This window comes from Vespa velutina, chromosome 6 (assembly GCF_912470025.1).
Source record: "Vespa velutina chromosome 6, iVesVel2.1, whole genome shotgun sequence".
Taxonomy (NCBI): domain Eukaryota; kingdom Metazoa; phylum Arthropoda; class Insecta; order Hymenoptera; family Vespidae; genus Vespa; species Vespa velutina.
Window position 1 is genome coordinate 1,764,444 of NC_062193.1, and position 15,956 is coordinate 1,780,399.

At 36.4% G+C, this 15,956-nt stretch overlaps 1 protein-coding gene across 5 annotated transcripts in view; it reads left to right on the top strand.

The window, feature by feature from the left end:
• The first annotated feature begins 2,549 nt into the window (after positions 1-2,549).
• The window catches only part of LOC124950098, a 170,216-nt gene continuing 156,809 nt past the window's right edge, over positions 2,550-15,956 (top strand). For 2 of the 5 annotated variants that reach the window (XM_047496313.1, XM_047496316.1), the window contains exons 1-2: positions 2,551-3,374; positions 3,509-4,209. The gene's annotated coding sequence lies outside the window, so the exon portion shown is untranslated. Of the gene's footprint in view, positions 3,375-3,493; positions 4,210-15,956 lie in introns of those variants that run through there. The other 3 variants (XM_047496317.1, XM_047496314.1, XM_047496315.1) reach the window with 3 other exon arrangements.

Here is a 15,956-nt window from a genome sequence, read left to right on the forward strand (position 1 = left end):
TTGTGATTGATTTTAAATAAATTGGATATACATTCGTATAGTAAATAAAAATAAAAATAAAAAAATAAAAATAAAAAAATAAAAATAAAAAATAAAATGAAACAAGGAAATGAATAAATAGATATTTTCATTCAATGATTTATTTATTAATATCCATTTCAATAAGGCATTCGATAAGGAATAAAATGTACGAATATGTAAATTTATACGTATAAAAAGAAAATAAGATATAAAATCATGTAACTTTCGTTCATTGTAAATTAATTTTTGTCAACTCTCGTTCTCGATAGTTTTCACTGTGATTTATCAAACAAAAAAAAAAAAAGAAAAAGAAGGAACGATAATTCGTGATATTTATCGGAAATATTTATCATAGACGTTAAACTACAAGCTTGTTGTCATGCAATAGTCTATGATCGAGAAAGCTTCGTTCGTTCGTGTTTAACGTGATAAATTTCTCGTCGATCTCTGCACGAGTTAAACTCGAATTTGATTTATAGACGTGCGAATACTGGGCCGCTCTTGGGTGTGCTATCGATGAAGTCATTAAACCACAGGAACTTCTCCGCGGGACGATACATTATCGCGTTCGAAAAGAGACACAAAAGAACGGGAATCAATACGGTCGCTCTCTTCTCGTCGTGCCGTTTCGAGGAGATAAGTTCGAAGACGAGATGTACAAAGACGACGAGGACGAGGACGAGGACGAGGACGAGGACGAGGACGAGGACGAGGACGAGGACGAGGACGAGGACGAGGACGAGGACGAGGACGAAGACGACTAAGACGACATTATCGGTAGTAAAGCGAGTTACATACGAGTGTAGTTTTAATAGGATGAAACATGTGATATCTATAAGGGTAACCCTTTAAAGAAATTCCATCTCAATGACGAAAAAAAAGGGTTCCTAAAAAAGAAGTCTTTACTTACTTGACAACTTCTTTTTTTATTTTTTGTATTTTTTCTATTTTTCTGTTTCTTTTTTCTCTTTTTTCGATATCTCACTTTTTTCTTCGCCACGATAAAACCCGTGTACTTAGACGATTTCTTTTTTCTTTTTTTTCTTATTTTTTTTTCTTTTTTTTTTCTCCTTAAATATATGTTCTTCAACCCAACGAAATATCACGCTTGACACTTGCGAAAGGAGAAACGACTGGGAAGATGTTTGGTATCGCTAGTTCGTTATTATAGGGAATACTCCGACGTAATAATCGTGACGATTACTGTTCTTGCGAATGTCATCTCTTCGTTTACGTAGATCTTTCGTAAGAATTGAAAGGCGAATGTAAAAAATTGAAATAATATCGAAATTATCGCGATATAAATGGTACACATGTATCTACTTACATAGTAGTAGTACATCTACTTGTTCAAGATTCATTGCTCTTACTTTTAGACAGCGTAAGAACAACTTTCCGAAATAATCGCGTGTCGAGGAGAGATGAGATATGAATTAAATCAAGCGTGTCAGATACGCGAATGTCGTTTACCCGAGTTAAGAACGAAAATATATAAATCACAAGATTTCACAATTACTTAGGGTAATGTTAGACGATTGAGAATATGTATAGCACCGTCTTTTTATTTTTGTGTATATACGTACGTACGTACGATACAAAGAAAAAGAAAATCAAAAAAGAAAAACGTATGGAGTTTGAAAAAAGTGCTTAGGAACATGATCATACATATACGTACGTACAAATCCAACATCATTTGGTTCACGAACTCACTTTTGTTAATCGCTTTTAATTACCACCTAATTGAGATTAATGGAAAGGCATGCGGGTATGTACGTAGTATGTAGAATGGGTGATATCATTCTGTTACGCGAGACGAATTGAAGCTAAAACTTAAAGGAACCGGTCATCATCGTGTTTGTTCTGTCTTCGACGTAATATTTTCTACACATTTATATATATACATATATATATACGTATATATATATGTATATATATATATATGTAAGTATATATATATATATATGTATATATATAAGGGCACATAAATATATACATATATACAAATATATACACAGACACACATGTATATTGCTAAAGAAGGAAGTCGCTCATGCGAGAAAGTAGATTTAACGTTGCGTTGCGTGCGAGATCAATCGCGACGATAAAAGGCATCGATAGACGTCTACGTACGTACGCGTTGGCAAAAGTATAAAAAGACGTGGCAGAGTCGCGTGTTCGATTTAAAGGGTCGACTCGATCGTGATATTGCTTAGAAATCGATCGTCTCTCGACAAGGAAGATACACGTATGTATATGTATGTATGTATATATATATATATATATATATATATATATATACATATACATAAATGTATACACGTATATGTATGTATAGGTTGCAACGTGCTCGCTGCATGCCAGCGAAATTGCCCTATTATTACTTCATCTAGTCCGGGATGGTGCCTATCCGTGGGCTTAGAGGCGCGATCGTCCACGAAGAGGTCGTTTCCTTGGGTCGTTCAACCCTTTGTTGTATTTGCAGATGTGTAGAAGAGACATGACGACCTACTATTCTCCTTATGTGACATTCCCTACGAAGTTCTTCGATCGAAATATCGATACAAAAATTTTTAATACGATGGAAGACGGGTTAGTGAGGATTATTCCTTGACCACGTGTCGGAGAAGTGTTTTAATACAAGGCGGCTGATGCCGTGAAATAGTTGAGATAGAAGGTACGACGAAGATGAACATAATCTCATCAGGAAGGAAGAAGGAAGAAGAAAGGAAAGAAGGAAAGAAAGAAAGAAAGAAAAAGACAGAGAGAACGAGAATGAGAGAAAGACAGAGAAAGAGAGAAAGAAAGAGAGAGAACGAAGAGCATCATTCTTCCCGCCAGAGTCGCCGGTTGGTAGGCTTTGTAAGAGAGAAAGAGAGACAGAGACAGAGAGAGAGTGAGAGAGAGAGAGAGAGAGAGACTGAGTAAGAGAGAGAGAGGCAGGGAGAAGGATGAATAAGAAAAAGAGAGAACTGGGTGTGCGGTGAACGGGTGCGAGGGAGCTAGCGAGGGAGCTAGCTCAGCTAAAAGGTGGGGGAAACTTGAGCAAGTGAGGTAGAGTGGGAGGACCTTACGAAGAAGAGAGTAAGAGAAAGAGAGAGAGGGAGCGTATCGCGCGGCGCGATCGGCGTACCGAGCGAACGAACGGCGAGTTGGACGTTTCTCAGTGTCGCCGCGGCGTTCGTGCTAGTTGTTTCTCGTCTGATTTTATTTTTCGCGCTGCCGGTTAAAATCCGTTCGTGCATTCTTCTCAACTTCCGATTTGTCGTCCGTTCATTTTAATCGATCATTGAAAACTGATACACACGTGCTTCTATATACAGATATATGTATATATGCGTATATGTATATACATTGTAAGTATATATATATATATATATATTATGTGAATATATATATATATATATATATATATATATATATATATTTACATATACAAATCTGTATACATCTCGTATCGAGGTTTTCTTTCAAAGTTTTCGGCGTGTAGTTGCAGTTTGTTCGAGCGTGTCCCACCATCGATTTGGGAGTCACGAGATCGCCTTCTGTTTTTGCGGTTACGTCGAGCGTGTCTCCTCTTCGTGCGGATTCGTCGGTAATCGCGACACAAGATCGAAGGTGTCGTTTGGAATTCGAAAGGTATCGGGGGGAAAAAGAAAGTGCGTCGAACTCGAATGGGACCCGTTCGAATTTGGCGCCAAATCGATCGTCATCGAGGAACGACCATTATATACGTACATACATACATAAGTACATATATACCATATAAATCGGACGTATACCGCGTGTTGTTCTCTTGTTGTTTACAGTGCGATTTTTAATGTTATGTACGTTAGAAAGAGAGTGACATAGTGTTTTTTTTTTACAATATATTTGTGTGTATTAGCTTAAAAAAACAGAAAAAAGGAACAAGACGAGATCTCTGTCTATCTGTTTCTATTTATTTTTCTCTCTTTCTCTCTCTCTCTCTCTCTCTTTCTCTCTCTTTCTCTCTCCCTCTCTCAAGCTCGTCATCTCTCTGATGCTTCGACATTCACGCACATCATTTCTGCCACTGGATTATTCGACGCGTCGTCGTGGGCGAGCACGTGGACGCTCGCCATCCTCCTCTTCTTCAACTTTGTTTTCATATTACGATTTTCCGCGAGAACTGGCCGATTCGCCGGAAAAGAAGCTTTCTGCGATATTTGGGTAAGTTATTTTCATTATTTATATTTCTGCACTTTTATTCATAGTATATATACATATACATTAAACTTAGAATATGTATTTAGAATACATAAAAATTTAGAATACACACACACACACACACACATATATATATATATATATATTAGACTCAGAATATATATTTATACTTTGAATGTATACATGTATATAAACTTTTACAGTTATATTAAAAATTGTTTGTTTACATTCTTAGAAATTACGAATATCTGTCATAGTATTTTCATCTCTTATATTATATCGCCGAAGAATTCACTTTTTGTTTTTTCTCTTTCCATTTGTTTTTCTTTAGTTTCTTCGTAACTCATACGACATGTAAACACTACCTGTATTTTGCTCCGATTATTATTTATCATCGTTTTCAGGGACGTACCGCTTATCAATAAGAACCAAGGAACGATCTCGTCTGTTTTGTTTTGTCTGTATACGCTCTTACTATGCGATATAAATATTCTATGGGTCGACTGTCGTTTCAACATTCGTTTCGTTCGTCGCTCCTTCGTCCTGAATCGAAGGACCCGGCCGAGTTTTTCGAGATTCTTTGTATTCTTTTCTTCCTTTCTCTTTCCGAGAAACGGTCATTGTAATGTTTTCGGTCGGAGAAGGCTAAAGAAGGGATTTGCGTGCATCAAAGATATATCTATACCGTAGTGTATATATATATATATATATATATATATATATACAGGGTGAGATTTAATTCTTTCATTCGTATTTAAGAGAAAAAAAAATTTTGTTTACCAGGAAGCATCGCCATTTAATATATACTATTACTAATCTATTGTTATAACGCTTTTCTCATGTTAGAGTATCTGAGAAAATTGTAAGCTTGCCGATAAGGTATTACTGTTATTAGAGAAGCGTTAACTCCTTTAGCAATAAGTTTCTATTATCGTGAAAGTAACGTGCGAAAGTGCGAAGGAACATAAGGTTAAATGCTTTACTATCTCACGAGAGGGATATAAGTTACGGCTCTCGTCCATCTTGTATCATTATAGTTTGACAAGATCCACTCATCGAGACTTTTCCAGAACAGAGATAACGACGTTCTCTGTTGACAATTTCATATCGAATATCGGGGTCGTACGAAGCGAGTCTGTGAAGGAAATGGCAAGAAATCTTCTTTTCAGTATTTATACAACGATCGTAACTACAAAACCGAAATCGAAATTTTGTTTTTCTTTCTTCGTAAAGACGTTCGAGCGACGCACATATCGATCGATCGAACAACAAAGATATCTAAGTTCTCCGAAAAGAGAGGAGAGAGAGAAAGAGAGAGAGAGAGAGAGAGAGAGAGAGAGAGAGAGAGAGAGAGAGAGAGAGAGAGAGAGAGAGAGAAGTAAGAATTCTCAAATAAGAATTCCTGATTAGAATTCTACGGAGTGTTCTACAGTTGATGACGTCATCGAGAAGGATCATCATCCTCTTGGAATTAACTATCGATTAAAATATTCCTTCTACTAGTCACGCTTCTTCGCACGTTTCTTGAATTGTACGCAACTGAGACGTGTATATCCGGAAATGAAATGAAAATAATATTTCCGATCAAGATAAAAAAAAAATAGATATATATATATGTATATACATATATATATATATGTATATATATATATATATTTATATACTACAAAAATCTGTAAAAATCTTTTGATATCTGTTAAGATTAAACAATAAAGTATTACAAAGAGATTAAATAGTATAAGAAAATAAGAAAACATTCTTTGAGAGAGTAATGGCATGACAGCAACGAAATGTGTGTGTAGAAGCTGCAAGGTATTTATAACTTTATATCGATTAACCTTTCAAAGGAGGAAGGCGTATGCACATTGCGTTTATGCGTGCTGCGTCTACCTACTGCTCGTTCGCATTCGTCATGGCTATACCGTCGTTGTAAACCATTGTCTTTTACTATTCTTCCCTGTCTTGCATCCCATAAAGCTTGTCTTCGATTAAGTTCTAATTTTCTTTTTTAATCCTTTTTATATATATATATATATATATATATATATATATATGGGTGTGTGTATATATGTATATACATATATATACATACATGCATACATATATATATATATATATATATATATATATATATATATATATGTAATCTACGTGCTCGAAAGCACGTAAGCATTTCCAGTGAGAGATGGTCAGTCTCAATGTTATTTGGACGGAATATCTCTTCCTCTCTTCTCTCTCTCTCTCTCTCTCTCTCTCTCTCTCTCTCGTGTCCGGTAAATCTAGTCAGGAGTCACGAAGTGTCGAAGAAAATAGAGTCCACGATACACTACTATGGAATAGAGGACGGTTCCGGTATCGTACGGACCTCGTTCCCCTATTGTCCCTTGCATTCCTAGTATTTATCTGTCGCCTAGTGGCGTTCTCCGAGAGGTAGCTCTCTAGCTGAGCGGAGCGAATTGCTTCTCAAGAGTCACTGCTCCGATTGCGAAATTTTAAAATCGAATAAGAGAAAGAAAGAAAGAGAGAGAAAGAGAGAAAACACACGGACTCCTTAATTCGAGCCGGGAGAGCAAGTTATTTCTGAGTTCGTCTCTCGGTGAGAGGCCTCGTTGCTGTTTTTAGTCGATAAACGCACCTTTTTGTCTCTTATTATATATATTTATTATATGTTTAACAATTGATTAAAAAATTGAAATTTAGACATTTCGAATTCGTCGAATTCCCTTTAAATGATAAACGTTTTCTTTCCGTTTATGAATGGACTTTCCTTCGAGGCTATTATCAAGCGACGAATAAACAGAACGATTACGTGTTCCGAAAACGTAAGAAAGATAGACGGCCAGATACCTGATTGTGCTAATATGCACGGTTCGAGGTCCACGGTAGTGTTGTGTGGATGACGATAAGATTGTCTCTTTGATTTGTCGAAGCTGGACGTGTATTGTCAACAAGTATACTCATTCATCGTTAAAAACTATGTACTTGTCGTTAGATAAAACGCGATTAAAATAACATTCTTATATCTTTGTTTTATGTATATATATATATATATATATATATATATATATATATATATATATATATATATATATATATATACATATACATATACATATATATAAGATATACATATATAATATATAAATGTATGTATGTATATATTTCTTGTTGTAAAAACAATTTAATCGATCGAATAAGAGGACTAGATAAGAAAGAAGATTTCGGTGGAAAGCAAGTTGCCGATACGGAAATTAGATAGAAATCATGGATTTAAATCACTCCTAATCATCATGCCTTTTATCTAAACTACCAGTTACAAGCACGCTGCCGTCATCGATTGAGACATTGAACGTAATCTATAGCGAGTTAGTTCTATGCTAGGATCGTTCGTTCGTACGTTCCTACGTTCATACGTATGTACGTACGTACGTACGTACATACGTTAATTACTTTATCCGTTTTATCATGAAAGTAATTATAATATTAAACGATTACTTTTTTAAACGTAACAAATTATGAATTATTATATACAAATTATTTTCGAATTATTATAATAAATTATTTTCTAAATGTTTATTTCGAATTGAGATTCATTGAAAGGAAAATAAAATTATCCTTTTTTCCTATTTTTCGAATCGGAATTAACGATATCCATTTATTCGAGGAAGATTCTCGTCGTAAACGGCATTAGTAGGAATATCTGTTTCACGCGAAAGAAATGGCGTTGATGGTTTATAAGTTGGATCCTTCGGCATATCTTCGGTCCTGCATTCTTTTATTCCGTGGCCGGTCTTTACACGGCTTGCCAACGTCCCTCTGCGTGATTTACATCCTGCATTTATGACACAACGTAAAATCGTACAAAACTTTGCTCGCGCGTGCTTGCGTGCTCACTAACTGACTGACTCGCGCGAGTCTAACTTTTCTCGTTGAGACGCCGGGAGCCGTTAAAGATGACGTTCTGTCTCTTCTCAAAGAGATCCTTTTTCTCTTTTTTTTTCTTTTTTTCTCTCTCTCTTTCTCTTCTTACGTACTTTCCACGCTTTTAAACGCCTGTATATCTCGTTGGACGATGTATGAGATATTTATGTATGAGATGTATGAGGTATTACGATCCGGCTTTTATTCCTTGTACGTATCTACGTACCTACGTACGACGGCACTTCGAATAGTTTTTCTGACGACATTTTTCTCATCTTCGAACCCTCGAAGCTTATACCGATATTCTCAGTTTTTTAATTTTTTTTTTTTTTTTGGTAAACGAGTGTGTACGTGTGTATGTATATCCATAGAGATATACATATGGTATGTTTGCCTCGTACGATACATTACGTGCGTTCTGTAGCGTGTCGACGAGTGCACGGATAGTGAGACAAATATAGCTTAGGCATTGTCGCATTGAAAGGAGGAAGGAGAGAATGAGATAGTGAGAAAGAGGAAAGGAAAGGAGAGAAAGAAAGAGAGAAAAAGAGCTCCACAAGCTCTCGCACTTTCTTTCACGTAATTTATTATTCCGCGTGGCGAATATTCGCAGTCAATCAAGGAGAGACTGAGTCCAGTACGGCTTAGAAAGTCCTTCGTGGTGTGCTATTAAGCTCGCATATCAGAAATAACGATTAGAATAGGCGGAATTAACGAGGGCAGGAACGACGTTAGCTTCGTAGCTATTCCGTGTCCGTTTCGCCGCATCTGGTATCTCTCTCTCTCTCTCTCTCTCTTTCTCTCTTTCTCTTTTTATCGTGGAAAATTCTTTAGATCGTCATACACACACACACACACACACATATCTACGTATGTGTACATACGTAAGAGAGCTTTAAACTCTGCACACTTTCACGATCAGAATTATACACTCTAGCGAACGAGTTTATATGCGTCTTTCTTCGCGTTGCTTGATACACGGCAAAATTTAAATTCCAAGTTCCACGAGAGAAAGAGGAAAAGAGTGGAGGAAAAGGAGGATGAGAAGATGGAGGACAAAGAATAGACAAACGTTGCTTTGAGAAATGTCTTATTCACTTTAGGATATCGTTATAAAAGCGAGAGACACGGGCGTGGACGACGCGTATAATACTTTGCCGAATGCCTCAATAACGACGTAAATTCTCTTGCTGATCTGTAGCGCTTTACTATTCTCGAAGCTACGATTGTTTACATTACAGCGAACGATTTATTTCCTCATTAAGAATAATGTGCCAGAGTGGAAATAGACAACAACTATGACAATGACGACAACGACCATGACGACGACTATGACGACGACGACAAGGACCATGACGATGACTATGACGACGACGACAACGACCATGATGACGACTATGACGACGACGACAACGCCAATAACGACAATTATGACGACGACGACAACGACGAATGAAGGGATTCTTGCTCTCTACTTATCGTCACCGGAAGTGCGAGGAACGGAAAGGAAGGAAACGAGTTGAAGAAAAGTACATCGATCGGGATATATGTATTTATATAGTTCGACACATATTTATTTATTATTAGTTCGATTTAATTTATATATACTTTTTCTTTATTTTTTAAGTGCTTATAATATATTTTTCGAGTCGTTCGAGACGATGTCTAAATGATTACAAATTATTATTTATAGCTATATATATATATATATATATATATATATATATATATAATATTTTAAGATATATATTTTTCAAATTGTTAATATTAATAAATCTATAAAACATACTACACACACACACGAGCGCGTACGTATGCGTGTATATATATATATATATATGTATATATACATACATACATAAATCTTTGAGTTTTCCGAAAGCAACTTTTCTATTTCTTGTTTGGGAAGCACCACGGGAGGGTAAATAATGTGTAGAGGAAGAAGCGATAGTAAGGGGGTCTTTTTTCGGTCTTAAAGACGAGGGAAGAAGCACCAGGTAGTTGGCGTAAAGATGGCAAGCTTAAAGCCGACTTTTTTATGTTTTTCTTTTTCTGTTCTTACACATTTATTCTTTGATTTTAGTGTCTCGCTTTAATCAAATTCTCTCTCTCTCTCTCTCTCTCTCTCTCTCTCTATCTTTAGTTCTCTCTGTTATTCGATCCAACAAAGTACACATAAACTATACGTGAAAGCTGTGCCTGATTTTCAGCATATATAAGTTCGACTAAACGATGATACTGCAAGATATCGAGATAAAAGAGTAACCTCCTCTTGGAATCCTCTCATGGATGGTAAACGACGATGACGACGTATGAGAAGCAAGAAAGCAATTACGGTCGATTAAACGGTAAAGAGCTATTGTCACCGAGAACTTTTATAATAAGAGAGAGAGAGAAAGAGAAAGAAGGAGAGAGAGAGAGAGAGAGAGAGAGAAAGAGTGAGAGAGAGAGAGAGAGGGAAAGAATGAGAGAGATAAAGATCCTAATACCGCTCGTCGTTGATGCGTGAAATTGAGCGAAAAGGCGAACGGGTGGGAGGTGGTAAGAAGAATGAAAAGGAAAAAAGAAGAAGAAGAAGAAAAAAAGAAAGAAAAAGCAAAAGAAAAAGAAGATGAGATAGTCGTTGTCGGCGAGTGCAACGCGAAAATATGTATATTTCCGCGATTTTTTCGGAGGATGGAAGCTGCCAACATGGAAATCGTGGGCGTCCTTCCGTCGATAATTTACTACAAAATCTCAAAATCTTTTTCATCAACGGTATCGTCTTCGTCGTAGTCGTCGTCGTTATCATCGTCGTTATCGTCGTCGTCGTAGCCGTCGTCGTCGTCCTCATCCTCGTCTTCGTCGACGATGTAACGGATAAAAGAGAAAGATAAAAAGAGAGAGAGAGAGAGAGAGGATCATCGCTAGTTTTCATCGGCATTCGCAAAATGCTAAAAGGTTATTGCCTTTTTTTTCTATTGAGAGATCCCCTTCTTCATCTTACTTTCTTATGTACATATACACACACACAAGTATATACATACCTACATACATCTATGTATACACATATCGTTGGCTCTTCGACGGTTCTTCGAATGCTGTTAATTATAGTGTGTGTCCATCAGGATGAAGTAACGGTCGTTGTGGAGTTGCGTACCAACCTTCTTCGCGGATCCGATCGCCAAAGCTGATCGCAAAGCGAGATAAACGAGCCGCCGAACATAATTTCGATCTTCGATCCGGTCAAATATATCTATATTTCGATTTTCGTTCTAGCGAGCGCGCGAACGATTTGAAAGATTTCAATTTTCCCGTTTATAAATTAAAAATCCTTCAATTATGATAACAATGATAGTAGCCGTTAAAATTTGTCATTCCGACAGATCGATCGATCGATTCATTTGAATCAACCCTGTCGAGTTAAATCGACGAAAGTTCTTACGTCGAAGGATTGTCAAAGTTCTATAGCGAGGAACGAAATGGTTCTGTCGATCGATTGAACGATCGAGGGATCGTTAATGAAATCCGATGCTTTCGATCGGACAAATCGGCCCTCTTTGGAAGAGAGAAGGACGGCACGTCGTTAAAGATCGCGGATATTCTCTCTCTATCTCGCGCCATTATACGCCTCGGAATCGGTCGCGCGTAAAACCAGTTCTACGACTCTGGAGAGTCGCGAGAAGGAGAAAGAGGAGGAAGAAGGAGGGAAGCGAGAAGATACGGAGATATGGAGGGTAGAAAGGACAGAGAGAAAAGAGCCCTCTCTCGTTCCTTATTCTCTCTCTCTCTCTCTCTCTCTCTCTCTCTCTCTTTCTCTCTCTCTTTATCTTTACCTTTCTCTGTTTCTTTTCTTACCTACCAGAAAATGGTTCGCTCCGATCACGCTTTATTGTACGTATCTACTTTTTCCGAGGATCATTTATCCGATTCTCGTACGATCTCGAAGAAAGAACGTTAGGTATGTACTCGGTAATTCGTGATCCGCATTCGATGGATACTCGCTTGCACGATAGCCGATGGTTGTTTCGAATACGTATGTATAGACAATACTCACGATTGATCTCGATCGATGTTCTTGACGCTCCATTCGAATTACATTTCTTTCTTTCTTTCTTTCTTTTTTTGTCTTCGTTTCATTTGAATTTGTTTCTTTTTTTTTTTTAAATCGGGAATAAAGATTACGACTATCCGTTCGTTCGATATTGTTATTACAGTAGAATGCACGTCATGTGAACTCAAAATCGACTTAAAGGGTTCGTAAACGATGTATATATGTATGCGTATAGGTACCTAAATGGAAAGAAAGGATTCGAATACGAATTTAATTTCGAGCTTTGGAATTTCTAGTCGACTCATGATACCCGCTTCTTTGCTATCTCATGAATCTTTTCTTCTTCGTGAGACGACCTAAACAAACATCTCTCGTCTAAAGCCGACTTGTAGCACGTTTCCCTGTTCCTTCGTTTTTTTTTTCTTTCTTTATGTATGTTGTATGTACGTATGTATTTACGTATATATATATGTATGTACGTATGTATTTACGTATATATGTATATACGTATGTATGAGTACGTATATATGTATGTATGTATAAATGTATGTATGTACACATATATATGTATGTACGTATATATGTATGTATGTATAAATGTATGTATGTATATATATATGTATGTACGTACGTACGATATACGCTTACCGATGGGTGCAAAGCGACGCGCTGTTTATTTAAATCGAATTGACTGACGGATTCAGCTATGATCTAAATATTTTCAAGCTACCTTTTGCATGACGCCTTCTGCCTGTTTCTTTTTTCTTTTTCTTTTTTTCATTCTTTTTTTTTAATTCTTACGAAAGTGGAATCACGCTTTCTTCATGTTTGACGAGCTATGCAAATTTCATTGAGGATACAAAAGGATTGCGAAATCGTTCAACTTCAAAATTATAAAAGAGAGATAGAAATAGAGAAATTGAGAAAGAGAAAGAGAGAGAGAGAGAGAGAGAGAGAGAGAGAATCGACTACAATGATTCTCTTTAAATTCATTTCGTTCGGGGAAGACGAACTGTTCAAGATGAAAATTCATCGTGAATTTAAATTTTTCGAATGTTGTGCGAATTTTCTTGAAAAGAGAGAGAGAGAGGGAGAGAGAGAGAGAGAGAGAGAGAGAGAGAATCAACTACAATGATTCTCTTTAAATTCATTTCGTTCGGGGAAGACGAACTGTTCAAGATGAAAATTCATCGTGAATTTAAATTTTTCGAATGTTGTGCGAATTTTCTTGAAAAGAGAGAGAGAGAGGGAGAGAGGGAGAGAGGGAGAGAGAGAGAGAGAGAGAGAGAGGGAGAGAGGGAGAGAGAGAGAGGGAGAGAGGGAGAGAGAGAGAGAGAGAGAGATTATCAAATAATCCGAGTATATATGCAAATATATTCTTATCATCATAGATATATTCGAGAAAATTTATTCGCCGATTTCGAAGATTTGGTTGTAATCGCTTAACGTCATCTGTTCCATGCAATAAATAAAAATAAACTATGAAGGAAAAAACTAAAAGAAGAAAAAAAAAAGGGAAAAGGAAAGGTAGATAGGTATCGACTCGCTGAAAGCACATAAGACCGTCGTCGTTAACGTTATTTCATCGTTCTCTCTCTTTCTCTTTCTCTCTCTCTCCCTCACACTTGCCAATTAACTATCTCCACAAACACATCCTAAGATAAGATACTACTCCCTCCTCTATCCTCATAGATACCTTGACTTTCTGGTTGTTTCGATTCGAACGTTTCCGCGATAAAAAGCGATCGAACGCGATCGTCGCATGGCGCGTAGGTACTTGACATATGTCAGAGATTAAATCGTCCTGATAAAGAGCGTTACATCGTCAACATCTTCCGTCAATTCCGCCGTTCTAATTAGAAAGCCAATTAACGTCGTTTGCGCGATCACCACGTTTATATTCTTCTCTAGTAGAAACGTCATCTCTTGTTCTTCATCTTCGAGGTAGAAAGAAAAAAGTAAATGGATAGATAGATAGATAGATAGATAGATAGATAGATAGATAGATAGATAGATAGATAGATAGATAAATAGATAGATAAAGAGAGAAAGAGCTTTACCGTAGAACGGAAAATTACAAGAGTTCTTAGTACGATTGCTAGATCAAACGATACATTTATATATGTATATATATATATATATATGTATATGTATGTGTATATATGTGTATATATAGATGTACATATACACATATATATATATATATATATATATATATATACGTACGTACATACATATGTATGTTTCCAGAGATGAAGGAGCGCTTTAACTTAATGTGAATCACTCTTTCTCGGTGGCTTTATATCGCTACGTAGAAAGAATTCGCATAGAATTACAATATAATCGTCGATATTTTTAAGATTACGATTCGTTTAAGAATATGTTAGAAACAAATTTGTTCGTCGTTTCGTTACTAACTATCACAATATTTTAAATCACTTTCTTATATCGTTTGAAATCGTACGTAACTGTAGATGAATTAATTCCATAATGATAATATCTCGTCTAATGATATTTGAAATGGTAAGCGAATTCTTAATAACGTTCACGATAACTCTTGTCACGCAACCTTCGTGATCGCATAATATATTTTTTTCTTTTTCTACCTCAATATTCTCGATATTCTGTTACATGGACTAGAACGTCTGAGAAGAATGATAATACCCGTCAATAAATCAATGTACTCGGATATGAAAAGAATATAATAAAGCATTCATGCTTTGGTGGTGACTATTTTCCACGTGCCTCGTAGATACTACCGGAATGTATAAATCAGTTACATATATCACGTAACATTGCGAATAATTATTACCCTATCATGAGTGTGGCTCATATCGAAGTGCTCATATTATGCGTTTTTCTGTGATGTAAAGAAAAAACGAGATGGAGTTAGAGGAGGGAGGAGAGAGGAATGAAGAAGGTTATTCAATTAGCGTAGAAAACGTATCATTTCTTATGATATTTCCTTCATACACTTCTTTTTATGTGATTTATGAGTCATAAGAACCTTACGATTTATCATTTACGATTTATCGATTACATTTTACATTATACATTGTCAAAGACAAAGAATAATTTTTTTTCTTTTTTTCTTCTCTCTCTCTCTCTCTCTCTCTCTCTCTTTCTCTTTCTCTCTTTTACTCTTTTGAAGTTACAATGTAATACAATTCGCAGAGAAAGCATAGAACGTCGTCTAGCAGGTTGGCCACGCTGTTACGCAGACTCGCGAGCGGTTCGTAGACCTCGCTAAGATAGGTAACCTTGCAAGGCCTCCTGTGAGAGGTTCTCTCTCGCTTGCAAAGGAACGAATCCGCTAGGAGGCATTCAATAGAATGAGTCGACGAGCGGTACGAGGAGTTGGCCGAACAGGACGCCTGGATACCCGTGGTGTTTAGCGCTCGCTAAACGACTCTAACATCCGTATCTTTAGAGAGTATAGAGACGGTTTTGTGTCTATGGTCTTTCTTTTATTATCATTAATAGACCTAACCAAGATCATCGGTCGATAAAAATTTATAATAAAATTTCATTATATGATTAGAAATTGAATGATTCTTTTGAATTTTACTTTTGATATCCTTCGAAAACTAGGTTATAAATCGTTGTTAGCAATTCTTTTTTCTTTCCTTTTTTTTTTATTTCTTGATGATCTTTTTCTTTTGCGGACGAACATAAATAATTATTATAATTGTTGTTTTTTTTTGTTTCAAGGAACAATAAAAATGACGTGACGATGATGAGAAAGATTTCTTTCATTAGGTAATACAAGACGTATTTGCAACTTTGCTTCCACATA